This window comes from Poecilia mexicana, unplaced genomic scaffold (genome assembly GCF_051168715.1).
Source record: "Poecilia mexicana isolate PSO_F unplaced genomic scaffold, ASM5116871v1 scaffold_2, whole genome shotgun sequence".
Classification (NCBI taxonomy): domain Eukaryota; kingdom Metazoa; phylum Chordata; class Actinopteri; order Cyprinodontiformes; family Poeciliidae; genus Poecilia; species Poecilia mexicana.
Genome location: NW_028263371.1, coordinates 44,894,691 through 44,910,348, shown reverse-complemented (window position 1 = coordinate 44,910,348; position 15,658 = coordinate 44,894,691). Strand labels below are relative to the sequence as shown.

Genomic DNA, 15,658 nt, shown 5'->3' with positions numbered 1-15,658 from the left:
GACACTACACCAATTATTGCATTCAAAAGACCGCTTTGCTCATAATAATACAGCCACTTCAATCCGTATCGACATCCTGGGATAAAACGGAAAAGAAAAGATAGCTAGATTTGGAACCACAAACAAAACTTTAATTTGAGATCTAAACCCCTGTTGTTGACAATACAAGATACTTAAGAAATGACAGAGCTTAACAGTGTTTTATATAACATTTTTCTTTACAAATAAAACAGGTTGGTATGCATTTGTATTTACCCCCCTTTATTTTATTGTAACATATATTAAACCAAATAAGTAAATTAAATTATTAAATAAATAGTAAATAAAATATTAGTATGAGTATAAATCCAGATGTTCTGTGATGTCTTACAGGGTTGTTTGAGAACATTAATGAACAAAATACATCAAATAGATCAAGGAACACAGCAAATATGTTAGGAATAATATTGTGAAGAAGTCTAAAGCAGGGCTTTGAGCATTTGGTGGACCATGGTTCAATATATCAACTTTTAATCAAAAGAACTGCAAACCTACCAATACATGGCCCCCATAAACTGGCTTAGCAGAAAACATTAAAAAGTAGTCAAGAGGTCCATCTAAACTCTAGAAGATTCAGAGATCCACAGCTTAGATAATGTAAGCTATGCATTTCTACTGTGCACTCCACAATTATTTTCTATTGGAAAGATAGATGAAAACAATCTATGAAAATATAAACAAGCCATTTCAGAACACAGGAAAAGTGTGAAAGGAGGGGGTCTGGTCAAATGGAAGAAAACATATATTTTTTCAACAACATGGAAAATGCAATGTGTGAAGAAAAACAAGCCAGTCATGTCTCTGTGAGCATGGTAGTGACATTATAATACTGTTAAGTTGTTTTTGTCCAGCAGGGTTCCAGGGAAGCTAGTCATAATTAATAGGAAGACAGCAGTAATAAACACAAGGGGAAACTATCAGAGGCTACAAAGGACGTCAGACAGGGGAGGTTCACACTCTAGCAAGACAATGACCCCAAACAACTACAAAGGAATAATTTAGATCATAAAGTTCAGTTCATTTTTAGTTTTAATTTTACGACGTGTATTATTTTCTCTCTATGTCACATTCATTTACTAATTTGTGCTGGTTTAGTAAACATTGCAATGAATCCCATTGGATGTAACTTGACAACAAAACCTAAAGAGGTGTAATGAATAGTTTCGCGAAGCATTGCAATGACAGATTTTCCTCTCTTTGACCGTAAACCCGTTGTCAGTCCAGAATAGACGATCTTTGCCACTGTTTACAGGTGACAGTGTCAGGAAGTGACGCAGCACGCTCGTGAGACCGTACCATTCTAGTAGCTGGATAGATGGACGGTGGGTCAGCGGCGGACCGACGTCTCATTCAGAGGAGAGAAACGGTAACTATCTTATATTAATGTCGCTGTTTATCGAGAGTTTGAGCCTCAGTGAGAAGTTACAGACCTGCGTGGTGTTTCGAGGTGTTGGTGGAAACATCTCGGTTCGGTGCTGGGATGGAGCTGAAGCTGCTGACCGAGGCAGCTGTCAGAGCTGCACTTTAACTGGCTTTAGCACGACGACCAGTACTGATAATAGAACTGTAAATACGTCTTTATCAATGGACTCCGAATCCGAAGGCTTCATGTATTCTAGATATATTGCAGCAGTAACCCACACCTGCATGTTTTCATTTATTTCAGCCCTGACAGGTAGGCAGTGAAGCAGGTCCCGGGTTTGAAAGCAGGAGTTAAAGGTTAAGACTCTTATTCTCTCGTCATTATGTAACCCAGTGAGCAGTGCTGCTCTGTTTTGATCTGCTCACAGACCCTTTAGTTGTTTTAGCTGTTTAAACCAGGAGAAGGAGTAAATTACAGTTCTGCTGTGGGAGAGGAGGGAAAATTATAGTGTCCAGGGGAGAGATGTTTGTTTTGCTGTCCACTGATTGGACTTTTGTTGAGCATTTTTGACTACGTGGCTGGGACAGGTTGGTTTTTACTGTAAACCTCCAGTTTATTTTCATTTTGCACTTCTGGCTGAAGTGAGCTCAAACCAGTACAAATTCAGTACAGATGTAGTGTTTTTATTTGGTAGGAAAACTAGCTTTGACAATTAAATACTTATATCTATTCTATATGAATTAGTTCAATTTTAAGAACAGTTATTTATATATAAAAAAACATTTCTACTGAAATAATTCTAAAAGACTAAGGCAGTGGTGCAGATCCAAATGCTGTGGACAATTTTGGGTATGTTCCCTTTATCTTATCTTTGGGGATTCTCAAAACCCACTTATCCAGTGATTGAACCAATAACTCTTTCCTCAGACTCACTGACAAATTCCGAACAAGTGAAAATTGCAACTTTGTCTTGGATGGAATAAAGACCACCACAGCTGAAGGACCACACATAATACATTCTTATGTGCTTTAATCTACTCGACGAGAAATGAACCAAAATGCAGAAGCTTTGGCTACATTCACACAGCAGGAAAGTGAAATAAATTTTTTTTTTGCCCATATGCAACTCATATCCAACTTTTTCATAGCAGTCTGAAAGACCAAATTTCACATGCGGTACCAAATCATATACATATTCAATAATTTTCAATGCATCTGAAGTCTGATTGGTTATCCAACTATGATGTCATTGACTTGAGACATGCATTATAATTCTTCCCCAGTGAAGTGGTAAATCTGGACGTCAACAGTTGCGAGCGGTGCCAACATTTCAATAGTATGAATGGCCTTGCAAAAAAAAAAAAAAAAAAAAAGAATTTCAGCAAAAATCGTAATTGAGTAACAAGACCTATTTATGAATGTAACTGACGTGTTTATAAAACAAGAGTGCTCCCTTTGAGCTTTCATAGGTCATTTCCACTTAATGATGTTTACAATCTGTCCAGCATACTGTAACACTGGAAAAGCTCACAAAGAGTAGTGTGGATGTTGTGATATAGTATATTTTCCTAGATTTGCGCTTTCCCTTTAAGATCTTTCTTTATTGACTTTATGGGTTATTAAGGGCATATTGACTTTTGTTTGACTCTGTCCGCAGAGTGACCTCTTAAAAGTATAAACCTCTCATCCATATGTGTTTGCATGGTTGCTTTCCCTTTTCCATTGAAGTATGTCAGTTAACTGGGGTCGATAGGATAAATTGAACACAGATGATGCCTTATTTTATGTTTTCTCTACATCCTCTCACCCTGCATGGTTTTTTGCAAGCTGACCAGCTTCAGAGTGCATCTGATACAAATCAAACATAATACTTCATCTGTCCTTCATGAAGACTTCATGTCACAACAGCTTCATGGTGCGACCTCTCCTCATTTCCATCGACATCCTCTGACAGCAGAGAGTGTTAGACGTCTGAGCAGTGGACTCTGTGTGTGTGTGCGTGTGTGTGTGTGTGTGCGCGCGCGTATGTGTGTGTGCTGTCAGCAGCATTGTGTTCCATCCTCATTGTGCTGAGTTTCCAGTAAATGTCCACGTGCTTCACGAATGCGGTGCAGCCACAGTTCACGCTAGACGCCAATCAGCCAAATGCAGCCTCTCTCCCAGCTAACGCGGAGTGGAAAGCAGTTCCTCTCAGGTGTTCTTAGCTAAGGCATGCAAACAGATGACGCCTGAATTACGCAAACGCAATCAGCTACACGGGGAATAATTATGCTTCACCTGAACTCAAGAAAATTGAGGTGATAAGTTTTTTTTAAATTATGTCTGTCAAGACATTAAACTGAAACTTCTGGTATTTACAATAAGACTGGTTGAAATGGCAACTTTTGCATAGAAAAATCTATTTAGGAGTAATGGTGTAATGTTAGTTCAGATTTTTTTTTCTTGCTTGGATAATTATTGCCTCTGGTTTTGGATACAGTGTAGCTGTAAGATTTTTTTTTATCTTTTTGAACATCAACTGGTGCAGTTGCACCTTTAAATGACACTCTTAAACTGCATTCCATTTTATTTTTCAAATATTTTAACATTTGCTGAAGCTTCAACGATGGAAAAAATAGTTAAAACTGCAAAATGAAGCAATGTTTTGAAGACTTGCAAATATTTCCAGTTCTTTGTTGTTGTCATAATAAATCATAGCTATCTTCATACTACCCTATTTTCCTTCATATAACAATATATGATCAATAATATGATCGTTGCCAATATCGCCCCAAAAAAAGATTTCAGCATTGTATCTTGGAAACGTGATTGTACCCCTAGTTACAATCACAAGCAAACAACAGGATAGCATTAAGCATTCCCAAAGCATGATGCTGCCACCACCATATGTTAGTGTGGGGATGACGTATTCAGTGGTTTGTGGAGGATTTTCCAACACACAAACAGGCTAACAATTTCTTTTTTTTTTTTAAATTTGTGATCTCACCTGATCATATCTTCAAATTGCTGTGTCACCTACATGATTTGAGAGATTTCCAGATTAGAATGCTGTTTTAAGACCTAGCCCTGCTTTAAACTTCATCCCTGACCTGTCTGCTGCACTCTTTGGTTTTCATGTTGCTGTTTGTTCACTAATTTTCTCCAACAAACTTCTGGGACCTTCACTGAGCAGCAGCAATTATCCTGGGATTCATTTACATGGACTCTGTTATAATTAGGTGGGTTCTGAGGGTATTTTGTTGCACTGGATTGTATTTAGGGAAGGAGCAAATACCACATGCAACCCACACTATTCATATTTGTAAAACCTTATCTCCTTTTCTATCCACTTTTTTCCCCCCCTTTCTCTATAAAACAAAATCAAACTTTGCATGCGTTCAAGACTGACGGAAACAGGTTGGGATGAAACACTTTGTTCAATCCAACTATGGAGGCGGCAATATTTAATGTGAAATATTTATTATAATCAGGCAAGCTCTCAGCTTACTTTACTTCACTTTTGAAAATAAAATTAGGATAAAACTTGAAATCAGCTTATAATGTGTTTGTGCTACAACTTTAATTTGTCAAGGACATTTTGGTTTGATTCTGCCACAGTTGTTTATTTCTTTTTTTACCCCATTCAATTCAGTTAAAATATCCTTTTTATTTATCCCCAAAGGGAAATTTCAAGGCACATGAGTAACACAAAGCAGACTATGAAATGTAATAGCTCAAACAATGGAGATAAAAAAAAATTCACTTGATAAATGTTTGAATATGTATAAGTGGTAGTGCACGTGTGCAGTGTGAAGTACTTATGTAGCTTAAGTTCAACAGTGCAGCAGGAGTTTATAGTTGGACTGGGAGGATCTGCTGGTCCTGGGAAGAGATTTAACCAGTGACCACAAAATCTGATAATGCTTCCTTGTCAGAGTTGCACTGCTGCACGCAGAGGCACATTCCTTTGCGGTGATAAATAGGGAAACTTCTTTATCTTGGCTCAGTCTCAGACTGGGTACAACTTCTGATGGCTGGAAATACCCAGCTCTGTCCCAAGCGTGATGACCATGCTGAAAATAATCAACAGCATTTTTATTGTTTGCTTCTGCTGGTATGAATATTTATTTTGTCCTATTTCTTTGCATCTTAAATCTGAATCTTAAAACTGCCACAATTGTAAAGTTTTCTATGTGTTCTATAGGGATGTCATGTAACATATAGGATTATGTAAAAACCATAAGAAGTCCCCTAGTAAGTCCAACAAAAGCGGAAGGAGTTCTGTAGGTGTTCATTCATTAATCATTGTGTGACAGGTCTCAGCTCAAACCTAAATTTCGATTTGTGATTTTGTGAAAACATGAAAATTTATGTTTCCATTCCAGACTTCTTCTATCCAATCTTTAGGTGGACTAACTCATACTCAGCCTTTTCAGGGTATTACATCACAATGAGAAAAATAAAGAATGCCCATTGGTTTTATCCTTTATTTAGAGGATAAGAAGAATCCCGTCTTCTTGAATAAGTCGGCCACCTTGGATGGAGATGTTGCTGCAGCAACGTGGCACTGATTTCGAGAACACCTGCACATCTGTGCAGCTGAGTCCTGAGCGTCAGCAGAAGCATCAGTGCGGTGCTGATGCTGGCATCCGGACAGGAAGCTGTATTAATGTAATTGACATGTGTAGCAGCAGGAGCAGTGCAGCCTTGCAGCTGGTCTGATCTCTTTAATCCAAATTCTGGATTGTTGCCTGGCCCGTTTTAGGTCACGTTATGTAGCCGTGCTCCGTCAGGCTGTGTTTTATGTGGCTAAATGTGATTTTTTTATGAGAGTGATTTATTTTGATTGTGTATGGTTAGGGGTCTGAAACTTCTTCATTCCTCCTTTGATGATCTGGATTCTCATACAAGGTTCTATGAAATCTGTGAACCATCAGTTTCACGGTCACATCTCAGCTGCAATAGTTTTGGGCTTTTATGGTAAAGTTTGAAAAGCCAATATCCAAGCAAATAGATGTTTGTTTGTTTTTTTTGCAATGTGTAAAAATTAGGATACACTGAATGCATTTGGATTTGCATGCAACCCGAGCATGCTGAAATCTAATCTGCCAGGTCTGCTTGGACTACAAATAGAAACCAGAGAGCCTCTGTTACCGTAAATCGGTTATTCATTTGCAGATTTGTATTTAAAGAGATTAAAGCAGGATTAACTGAAAACACTGGTGTGCGAGTTTAACTCGAGTTGGTGTAGACTCTGTCGTGTGAGCTGCGGGTGTGACATGTTGATTCATTACGAGATTTTGGTACATTTAAAATGACTGGTAATTAACAAATAAAAGGTTGGATTAAAGATAATCTTTAAGGTTGTATTTTTTTATCTTCTTTTTTGCCAGGTTCGTTCATTGTTGCTTTGATTCTAGAAGGTCATGTGTTTACATAGTGTTATTTTACTTCAAATTCTTTCACATTTTTGGAAAGCATCTAAACTTTGTTGTATTTTATTGGGGTTTTATGTGAACAACACACAGTTGCACATTGAAGGAAAACAGTTTTTTTTTTCTTTACAAATACAATCTGATAAATGGGGTGGGCAGTTGTGTTCAGCCTTCTTGAATTAATGCTTCGTAGAACCACCTTTTACTGCAATTACAACTGGAGATCTAACGGCTTTGCATGTCTGGAGACTGAAATCTGTGCCTGTTCTTCCTTGGAAAGTGTTTTAAGCTCCTTCACATTGGATTGAAAGTGTCTTGTGGGAATATTTCTCAAGCCGTGCCTCCATTTCTTAATTGGATTTTAGCCTAAGGTTTTGACTGGGCCACTCTAAAGCATTGTTAGACTTAGAGAATATACTCTATTCCTTTGTCGCTCTGGCTGTATGCTTCGGGTTAAACCAGATAACAAATTTGGTCTCATTTGGCCAAAGAACCTTTTACACAGGTGCTGTGTCTCCTCCGAAGGTCTTGACAATTTTCAAATGTGTCTTTTTTTCTTTCATCATTGGCGTTCTTCTTGGCATGCACAGCAAAGTACTGTGCTGGTAAGGGTTTTTCCCCCTGAGCACAGTAATCTGTAGTTGCATCTTCTCCAGATTAACTATTGACCTCATGGCTGCTTCTCTAGTTTCCTAACCACAATATTGTCACTGTTCGAAATGAAAGTTAAAAGTGCATCACTGCACTCCAAAGAAACAGTGCTGTTGAAATAATTAAAATTGTCTTTAAAAATCTGGCATTATGTTGGCATATCTGGTAAACTGTGGCCTCACAGCTGTTATAAATAGCCCAGATGTGCTGAGTGTTCATGATGCTCGCAGCCTTTGTAGAATCAGTGAGTGGAAAACAACCAAATGACAAAAGCTGGGCTGAAGAATGGAAGCGAAAGTCTTTCCCCTCCTTTTGTAAGTCCGTTCTCTTCCTCACTTCCTCTGCTTCCCTCAGGCCGTCTCCTCTTTTCCTTCCTGCTGACTGACATTTCGATAATGACTTCGTCTGAGCCGCTCCACAGGCCCTGCCTCCATCCGCATCCTCAGCTCTCCATGCAGGGCCGGCTCCTCTCATCACTCCTCACATCTTTATCAGATCAGTAAATGCCGGTAATGTCATCTCAGAGAGGTCAGGGAATTAAAGATCGTCTATTTTCTGGTCTTCTCTTTTAACTTGGAGAGAAATTGTCCTGGACACAGGCTTGCTGGTCAGCCTGTTTGAGGACTGGGATTTTGTTAAGAACTGGGTTAAGCTCTACATCCTTTTATATTTGGGTAGGGGTATTACAGTTGTGGCTGTGAGGGGCTTAGATGAACTCTGCATATCTAAACGAAGCTTTAAAAGCCTTTACCGTAATACCTTTTTTCTTCGTTGTATTCTTTGTGTTCAGAAATACTGTATTCATGCGCCGCTCAGTTTTAAATATACTCTTCTCTCGTGGTATTTGTGCTAGCCGGCTTCTATAATTACCACAGCCTGGAGCGCCTCATGGGGAGCAAATTAACACACACGAGTGGAGGAGCAAAAACCAGAGTCATACAAGCTGGATTGGAGTAGCCCTGACCTCGGACGTGTGCGCCTTTAGAACGGGGGACATAAACAGCAGGGATGTTGTTATTCATAGATCACAGCCATAACGCATGCTTATGTATGTGTGAGTAATGGTCGCCTGATGTAGCTCAGATAATTAGTCGATTAAGGTGCTGCACCATGTGGCAAGAAAAAAAAGCAGCGGGAGCAGATGAGTATTAATTATTCATAAAATGTTATTAGACACGTTTTGTTTTGATTCCACGGACTGTCCGTATGAAACATGTTTTTGAAGCGATCACCTTCATGTTTTTGACTTTTGGTCTAAGGAATCCTAAAGCCCACATTGAGCTTGATATAGTCTAATTTCTTTAAAAAAAATCTAAAAGTTTTATTTTAAGTGTTTCATATGCTGGTTGATCTCCACATCAGAGAACAAATGTCATTGCTTCTTAAATTACAGATAAGAGCATGGCAAATTTTTGTTATGTATTTTTGTAGCAGCATCCCAGTTCTGACTCTTCTATTGTAAACTTGGCCAGTCGTGTTGCTGTACGTGCACTAAAGCCGTGGTTGTCAGGACTATTTAGGACTAAGCATGGGCAAGTACTGCCCATGCAAAATTGAACTATTATTATAGGGATTATAGGGAATTTGGGTGTTTGAAATTATTTTCTCCGTCAACTAATTAAATCATATTACAATGGACCCCGTGTGGGGCAGCTAGCCACAAATAACTTAAATCTGTGAATTTTTGGGACCCCCTTTAGAAATGCTTAGAACTGCCTATTTTAATATCTTTCTCATCAAATATACCTCATCAGCAAAGTTGAACCCGGCCTTAAACTACTGAAGAATGAAAGTCTTAGTCATCTCTACTGCTTTTGAGGGTACAACCAATCATCATCAACTTTTGTGAACTGCTTTAACTTATTTGTTTTTATCTCATCGTCCTTCATCCTGTCTCTTTGCCAACACTGCACATGTGCAAGTTTCTAGAATCAAACAAAAAAACAAGCAATGAGCCCATGATAGTTGTTGAGGCTGTTTGTCTCGTCTTCCTGTCTTTGTTTAATGGGCTCATTAGTGCTGTTTGTTTATTCGGACTGACAGTGGGAGCCGCTAGCCTCTGCTATGATAAGTTTGTGTGTTGAAAGCTGAGAGGTTTGGAAAACTCTCAGTGGACACTTGCGTCTTTATTTCTTTCCTGTGTAGCTGCTGTAAGGTTACCTTCACAGATGGAGAGTGGTTTTAAGCACAGATAGGCTGGTCCTCGGTATGCCACTTTATTTCTAGTGATCTTAAGGTTTCTGAAGATCACTAACGGATTTTGTCCAGGTTATAAAAGCAGAATAAAATGTTCTTATGCGCAGCACATGACTGAGAAACTGGTGCACATGTCCTGGTGACCTCAGCTCGTACTGTACTTTGCATCTCTGCCCCGGAGTCCTCCCTTGTCTTTGTGCATTTGTGTTTATTGCTTTGTCCATGTGCTTCAGCACCATCCTTCCCCAGTCCCACTAATATAATGTCATGATGACCACGACTCCAAGGTCCAAGGGGTACATATGTTCACATTCCCCACACCTTTCTTCTTCTCTTATTTATTAAAAGGAAGAGGACTGGACAGCTTTGGCTGGCCTCTGTGCTCGGCTTTATGAATCTGCACATAATCTGCTAAATCACGCTCAGGATTAGCAGGCGCACGCGTTTGAGAGGAAGGGTAGTTGAAACACGCTTTGTGCCTGCTGCTCCTCTTCTGTTTGCTCCTGAACATAAAGAGGAAATGAGGATATGGATTGTTGTAGTGCTGCTGGATGAATCCCGCAGGGGCTGTGGAGCGGTTATTATGTAATTTCCCCTCAGTGCAGATTGGTCAGTGGATGAGATGTTGGTGGGCTCAGCACCGTAATCTCTCAAGTATTATCTGTCTCCCAACGTCAGCAGTTGTTGTGGGCAGAACTTGCTTTGTTTATGTAAAACCAAACAATCACCTGGGTTTGCGTGCAAAATAATTCACATTGTAGCCAATGAGGTTTGCTCGTGACGTCAGAACATTACTTGATCTTCTGGGAACATCAGCTGGGAAACTCCTGAAAATGTTGATTTTAACTCAAATTCTAACAGAGAGAGCGGTGATAGTTGCAATAATACACTTTTTTACTAGCCCCTTGAGAAAGGATTTATCTTAATTAAATTGGTTGTACAAACAGAAATATGCAGCCTCTGTCTGTTTACAATGTTTGCTTGTGCTGTTATTAAGTTACAGTGCAGACTGGGAATACAAGAAGCAACAAATCATACTGGTATTTATTACATCATAAATTAGTCCTCTTGCTTTATAAGCACAGATTTTATATTTTTAATCAAAGCAATCAACCTAAAAATATAGTGACACTCAATTAAGTGAAAAGGCGTCTAAATTATATTCCAGTAAAAAAAAAGCTGCCTGCAAAATAAAAACTTAGGAAAGAAAATAAGTTAAGTCACACCGACTTTTACAGTTTACACATTATCATGATATGTGTTTATTGTAAGCTGATCTTTGCTTTCTTTTTTTGTAGAAATAATATTTCATTATGTACTTAAAGATTAGGGTTTTTTGTATTTATTTTTGTTACATTTACTGCTATTTACACAGAAGTATGTTGTTTTTTTTTTACTTTCAATGAGAAGAAAGAGCCTAGAATATCTAAAGCATGACAGGGAAATATTATGTGAGATTTATAGTAGATAGCAGCCCTTCTAAATGTCTTTTCATTTCTTACTTGTTCTGTCACTCGTGACTTTTCATGTTATATTCCAGAAAAGCATAACTTCCTGTTCAAACGTCTGAGTATGTTAATGCCTTTAGTACACTCACTGGAAATACAAAAATAATCATTTGAGGTTTGGAAAGTAGGTTCAGTCGAGATAACGTTGGAGATTTCACATTTTCATGGTCAAATGTGTGTCGGTAAAATAATGTAGCACTGATTAAAACTTAAAATTTTGCTGAAGAATGTAAAAGAAAATCTAGAGACACAGCAACTATTAGTTTTGCAATTTATGGAAGAATGATGAGGAAAAAAGCCATAAGAAGTCTCGTTTATAATTCACCACAAGCCACAGAAGGGAAAACAACAGTTAAATCAGGCAGAAATTAAACATTTTCACCTTCATGAATTGGACTACATGTACAAAACTAAGTGTACTAACAGTGGTAATGATACATGGTGTTGGCAGCCACTTGTTATGGGAAATATGATGATTTGTTCTCCTTTATCACTATGTGCTGTTTTGTGATGATTGATTAAATAATATCCATTAGTTTGTGGTTATAATGTGACAAAACAGATTAGTAATATGTATCCCAGTGATTATTATTAGTAGTAATTAGATTTTAAACTAAAGGGTTCAAGTTTTAACCGTTTTTAGCAATACACTGTTGTTGGGCTCTGTTTTGTTGGACGTCACTGTAATTGTTTTTGTTTTCTCTTTATCTAAAAGCCATAATTGCATTTTCAGGTCCTAAATTACTCACCTTGAAATAATCAGTAAACACCCCGTCATTGTATTGCAGGCTTGTAGCTAACAATCCTTGCAGTACTGTGTATTTGTCAGTAATCATAGACGTGTGTGCATGCCACAGCGTCTGTATCTGGGCCCTTGCCTGCGCCTGTGCTGGCAGATTGGAAAGGTAAGCCGCTGAAAGCTTCTGTGTGCGATGCTGCTTTGTCTCTTATTAATGAAGGGGACACAGGAGCTGTCAATGCTGCTGTTCCGCTGCCGGTGAAATAGTAATGAGTGTGTATAACGGAGCCCGGTCAGTGTGGCTTACAGCTCTGCTGCGATTGGTTGTGAAGCCGGGGCACATGGAGCACCGACCGGCCGCGCTGCACGTCGGGGCCGCGGATGCTGGAGGCAGAGATGGAGACGTTTTGCAATCGGAGAAATGAGGCAGATTGAGAAACAGAGGTCAGATTCTTCTTTTGATTTTTGTTTTGGAGATCTTCATAGAAACCTCGCTGTTTATCTCACGGAGCACAAAAAACAACTTTCCAAACATCGAGGAGCAAAGTATATTATTATGTAATCAGTTGCCCTAGCCCTACTTTCTCATGCTGTGATCTTTTATTATTGCTCATGCTGAGCCAGGCAGCTCTGAATTATTCCTCAAAAGGTACGTTTGAGATCCTTCTTATTTTAGAAATGTTGATTTGTGTTGACTTAATAAAAGCAAACATAGCTGATGTCTGCTATTCATTACTTTAGTTTTGATTTTTCTGTTTTGAATATTTCCTGCAACAATATTTTAGTATTTTGCTTTTGTGCCGTTTTCTTTTTTTCTTTTTTTTTGTAATTTAAACTTTACCAGTAGACTCAAATGCTAGAAATTGTGTATTTAAGTAGTTCAGAATGGGCAGGGTATTTCCAGTAATTAAATTAAAAACCTCATAATTGTTGTGAGAAATAACATAATAAAATTCTGAACATTATAATCCGAAAAAGAATCAAATTAACTTTTTTAATGTCTAGTCTGTAATGTTGCTGTCTTGTTTAGGATTTAGGTTAATTTTTTTTAACCTTTTTTTACTGATATTTTTCCTCATTTTCAACATAAATACGGTTTAAAATTTAATTTTTCTGTAAAATAAAAAGTTATGGATTTTAATAACTTCATTGAGTGCATATGAGGACCTGACTCACCAATAATTTCTCCCTTTCTGAAGTTGAACTGGTCGTATACTCTTAAGCCCAAAATTATTCATATTTAAAGTAACCCTGTGATCTGATAACGTTTCTTTTTATTTAAAGTAGTAATACAATTTTAAGAGTGGCAAGAAGTTCATTCAATGTTTGTTAAAAAAATATAAGGCATAAAGTATACTTTTGATTCTTTATGCTTTACTTTCGTTTAATTTTCGATTGCATTCATTCAGGAGTGGAAATAAATTTGTACCAAAATCACTGATTCCACATTTGTTGATGCCTCTATAAATTCCTAGGAAATAAAAGCCATTGATTTTTTTTTTTTTACTTTTATTTTTATTTTATACTTTGCTATTTTAAATTCATGACAGTATCCAGACACATATTAGTATTTGTTGACATCACATTTCCCTATGGTTGTAATATGACCTGACTCTGATTCCCATTTCTCTTAACCAAACTTAAAAATTGGAAATGCAAGAAAACATGTCATTCAAGTAATCAAGAGGAAATACAATTAATAGGCTTTTTTGTAATAATAAAATCGTCAGGCATGTAAATAGTGCATAACTAAGTAAATATTACATGTAGGTTAGTAGGAATAGTCCTGAGTGTAATTATCTGTGCTGTAATTATTTCAGTATGTTGTACAGAAATTAGCTTTTTTTCTATATTTAAATATTCCTAGGGAACGTCCTGCAATAAGAGCCTGGAAGAGGCTGTGATGAAAGTAAAAGCAAGAAAGCTGCTTATCTCGCTCCAGGAAAAAAAAAAAAGAGAAAAGCTTGTTATTTCTACTAAAACTGGATTAAAACTTTTAATTGTAATCATAATAGATGTACAATTGTCTCAGTTTATTACGTTTCGAGGGATTTCTTCTTTTTTTTTTGTAATAGTTGTGTTTGAATTCAGCTTTCGCTCACCATTTCAAACATGCACGTACACTAAACATCTGCTACATTAAAACTGTGAAAAGCGTTCGCCCCCTCATACAGTCACTCATTCCAGCCTTGAAACAGCAGCGAAGCCAGAGCGGCTCGGCGTTCAGAGGCCAACTCAACGGCTCTTTGTCATCTTCCCCGAGCCGTTCCTAAGCAGTTTGTTTGGCATGTCGACGCGCATTGTCTCATTGTGAAGGATTTTATCATCAGTGAGTGGGGCGGGGGGTTCACGTGGTTTGCTACAATGCTTTGGAGGTGGTTATGTGTCACAATGAGAAAATAAAATACAGTTTCAGCAGAGCTTTGCTTGGTGTCACTCTAACTTAATGGGTTTAAAGTTGTGGCTTTAAACAATTTTTTGTTTTTGTTTTGTTTGCCGCCTAGTCTTTTTGCTTTTTATTGTATTTGTGGAAATGTTTGAGATTTAAGGTGTAGTTTTTTTATGGGAAGGATTCTCTGAAAGCAAAGTCTTGTTTTTATATTTTTGTAGCAAACATATGATCGTATGAGATTCTCACATACGGATAATCTTAAGTAAAAATCTTACAGTATCACAACACTTACACAGAAAATCGAGGCAAAAAATGTGCAATATGTTTTTATTGTTCTTATTTTAGGCAAAAAAGCAACAATTGTTCATACTGCTGCAAAAGATTTTATGAAATATTGATTATTACAGTCAAATATGTACACAACCAGTTGGTTTGAAGGCTTATTTTACAGAATAACACAGGTATAAAAAGCTGATTTTTTTTAGCTGCTTAATTTGTCCTGATTGTTTTTTTTTTTTTTTGTTTTTTGTTTTTTTGTGAATGAGGGAAATATAGTTGGCTTTTTTCAGCCATCTGACCTGCAGTCAGCCCAAAAAGGAGCTGCATACAGAAGACAGATAGCTCTGATCACTTTTTTTCTACAGTTTGCAGGAACAAAACTGGAGAACATTTTTAGGTTATAAACTTTTAGCTTAAAAAACCCCCACAAGAACAATGGGACTTAGTGGAAAATGATTCAGACCTACTTTTTTGTTGTTACATTTTTTATGTAAGTTGTAAAACCAACCTACCAAAGCCTGCCCGTTTGGCTGAGTCACACATTCATCTTTTTTGTCTGAATTAAATGTTTATCATTATGTAAATTTCTTAAGTGAAACACATATTGTGAAAATTCCTTATTTTTTTTAATTATTTTTAGAGTTTTTTGAATTTGTCTTGAGATTTATAGAAGCATCTGGAATTTTTCTAATGTTATCACTTGCTTTAGAACTGTCTTATTTAATCTATGGTGGTGGTTTCTGTATTTTGGTGTAGTTTACTGTTTGTTTGTTTTTGCCCACGTTGACATGCAGCTCTTATGATCAGCTTGGACTTCGGAGCCTCGGCTTCTGAGCTGGGCTCGACGTTCTCGCTGAGCAAACAGATCAGATATTAAAATTCCTCTCCTGCATGCATGTCGAGAACTTCTTCCTCACTTTGTCAATATTTAATCAGAGCTCCTTTTTTTGCGGGGGGAAATACCCTGCTGCACTTTATGTATGCAGGGATCTTCTTCCACTGTCCTTTGTACTTTCTCAAAAATGGCTTTAAATACACATTTAATAAGCGACATTTTAAGATATCTAAAGTGGTGAC

At 37.5% G+C, this 15,658-nt stretch overlaps 1 protein-coding gene across 1 annotated transcript in view; it reads left to right on the top strand.

Annotated features, from left to right (window-relative positions):
- The first annotated feature begins 1,331 nt into the window (after window positions 1-1,331).
- The window catches only part of map3k13 (mitogen-activated protein kinase kinase kinase 13), a 39,568-nt gene continuing 25,241 nt past the window's right edge, over window positions 1,332-15,658 (top strand). The window contains exon 1 of the mRNA XM_015003767.2: window positions 1,332-1,405. The gene's annotated coding sequence lies outside the window, so the exon portion shown is untranslated. The remainder of the gene's footprint in view (window positions 1,406-15,658) is intronic.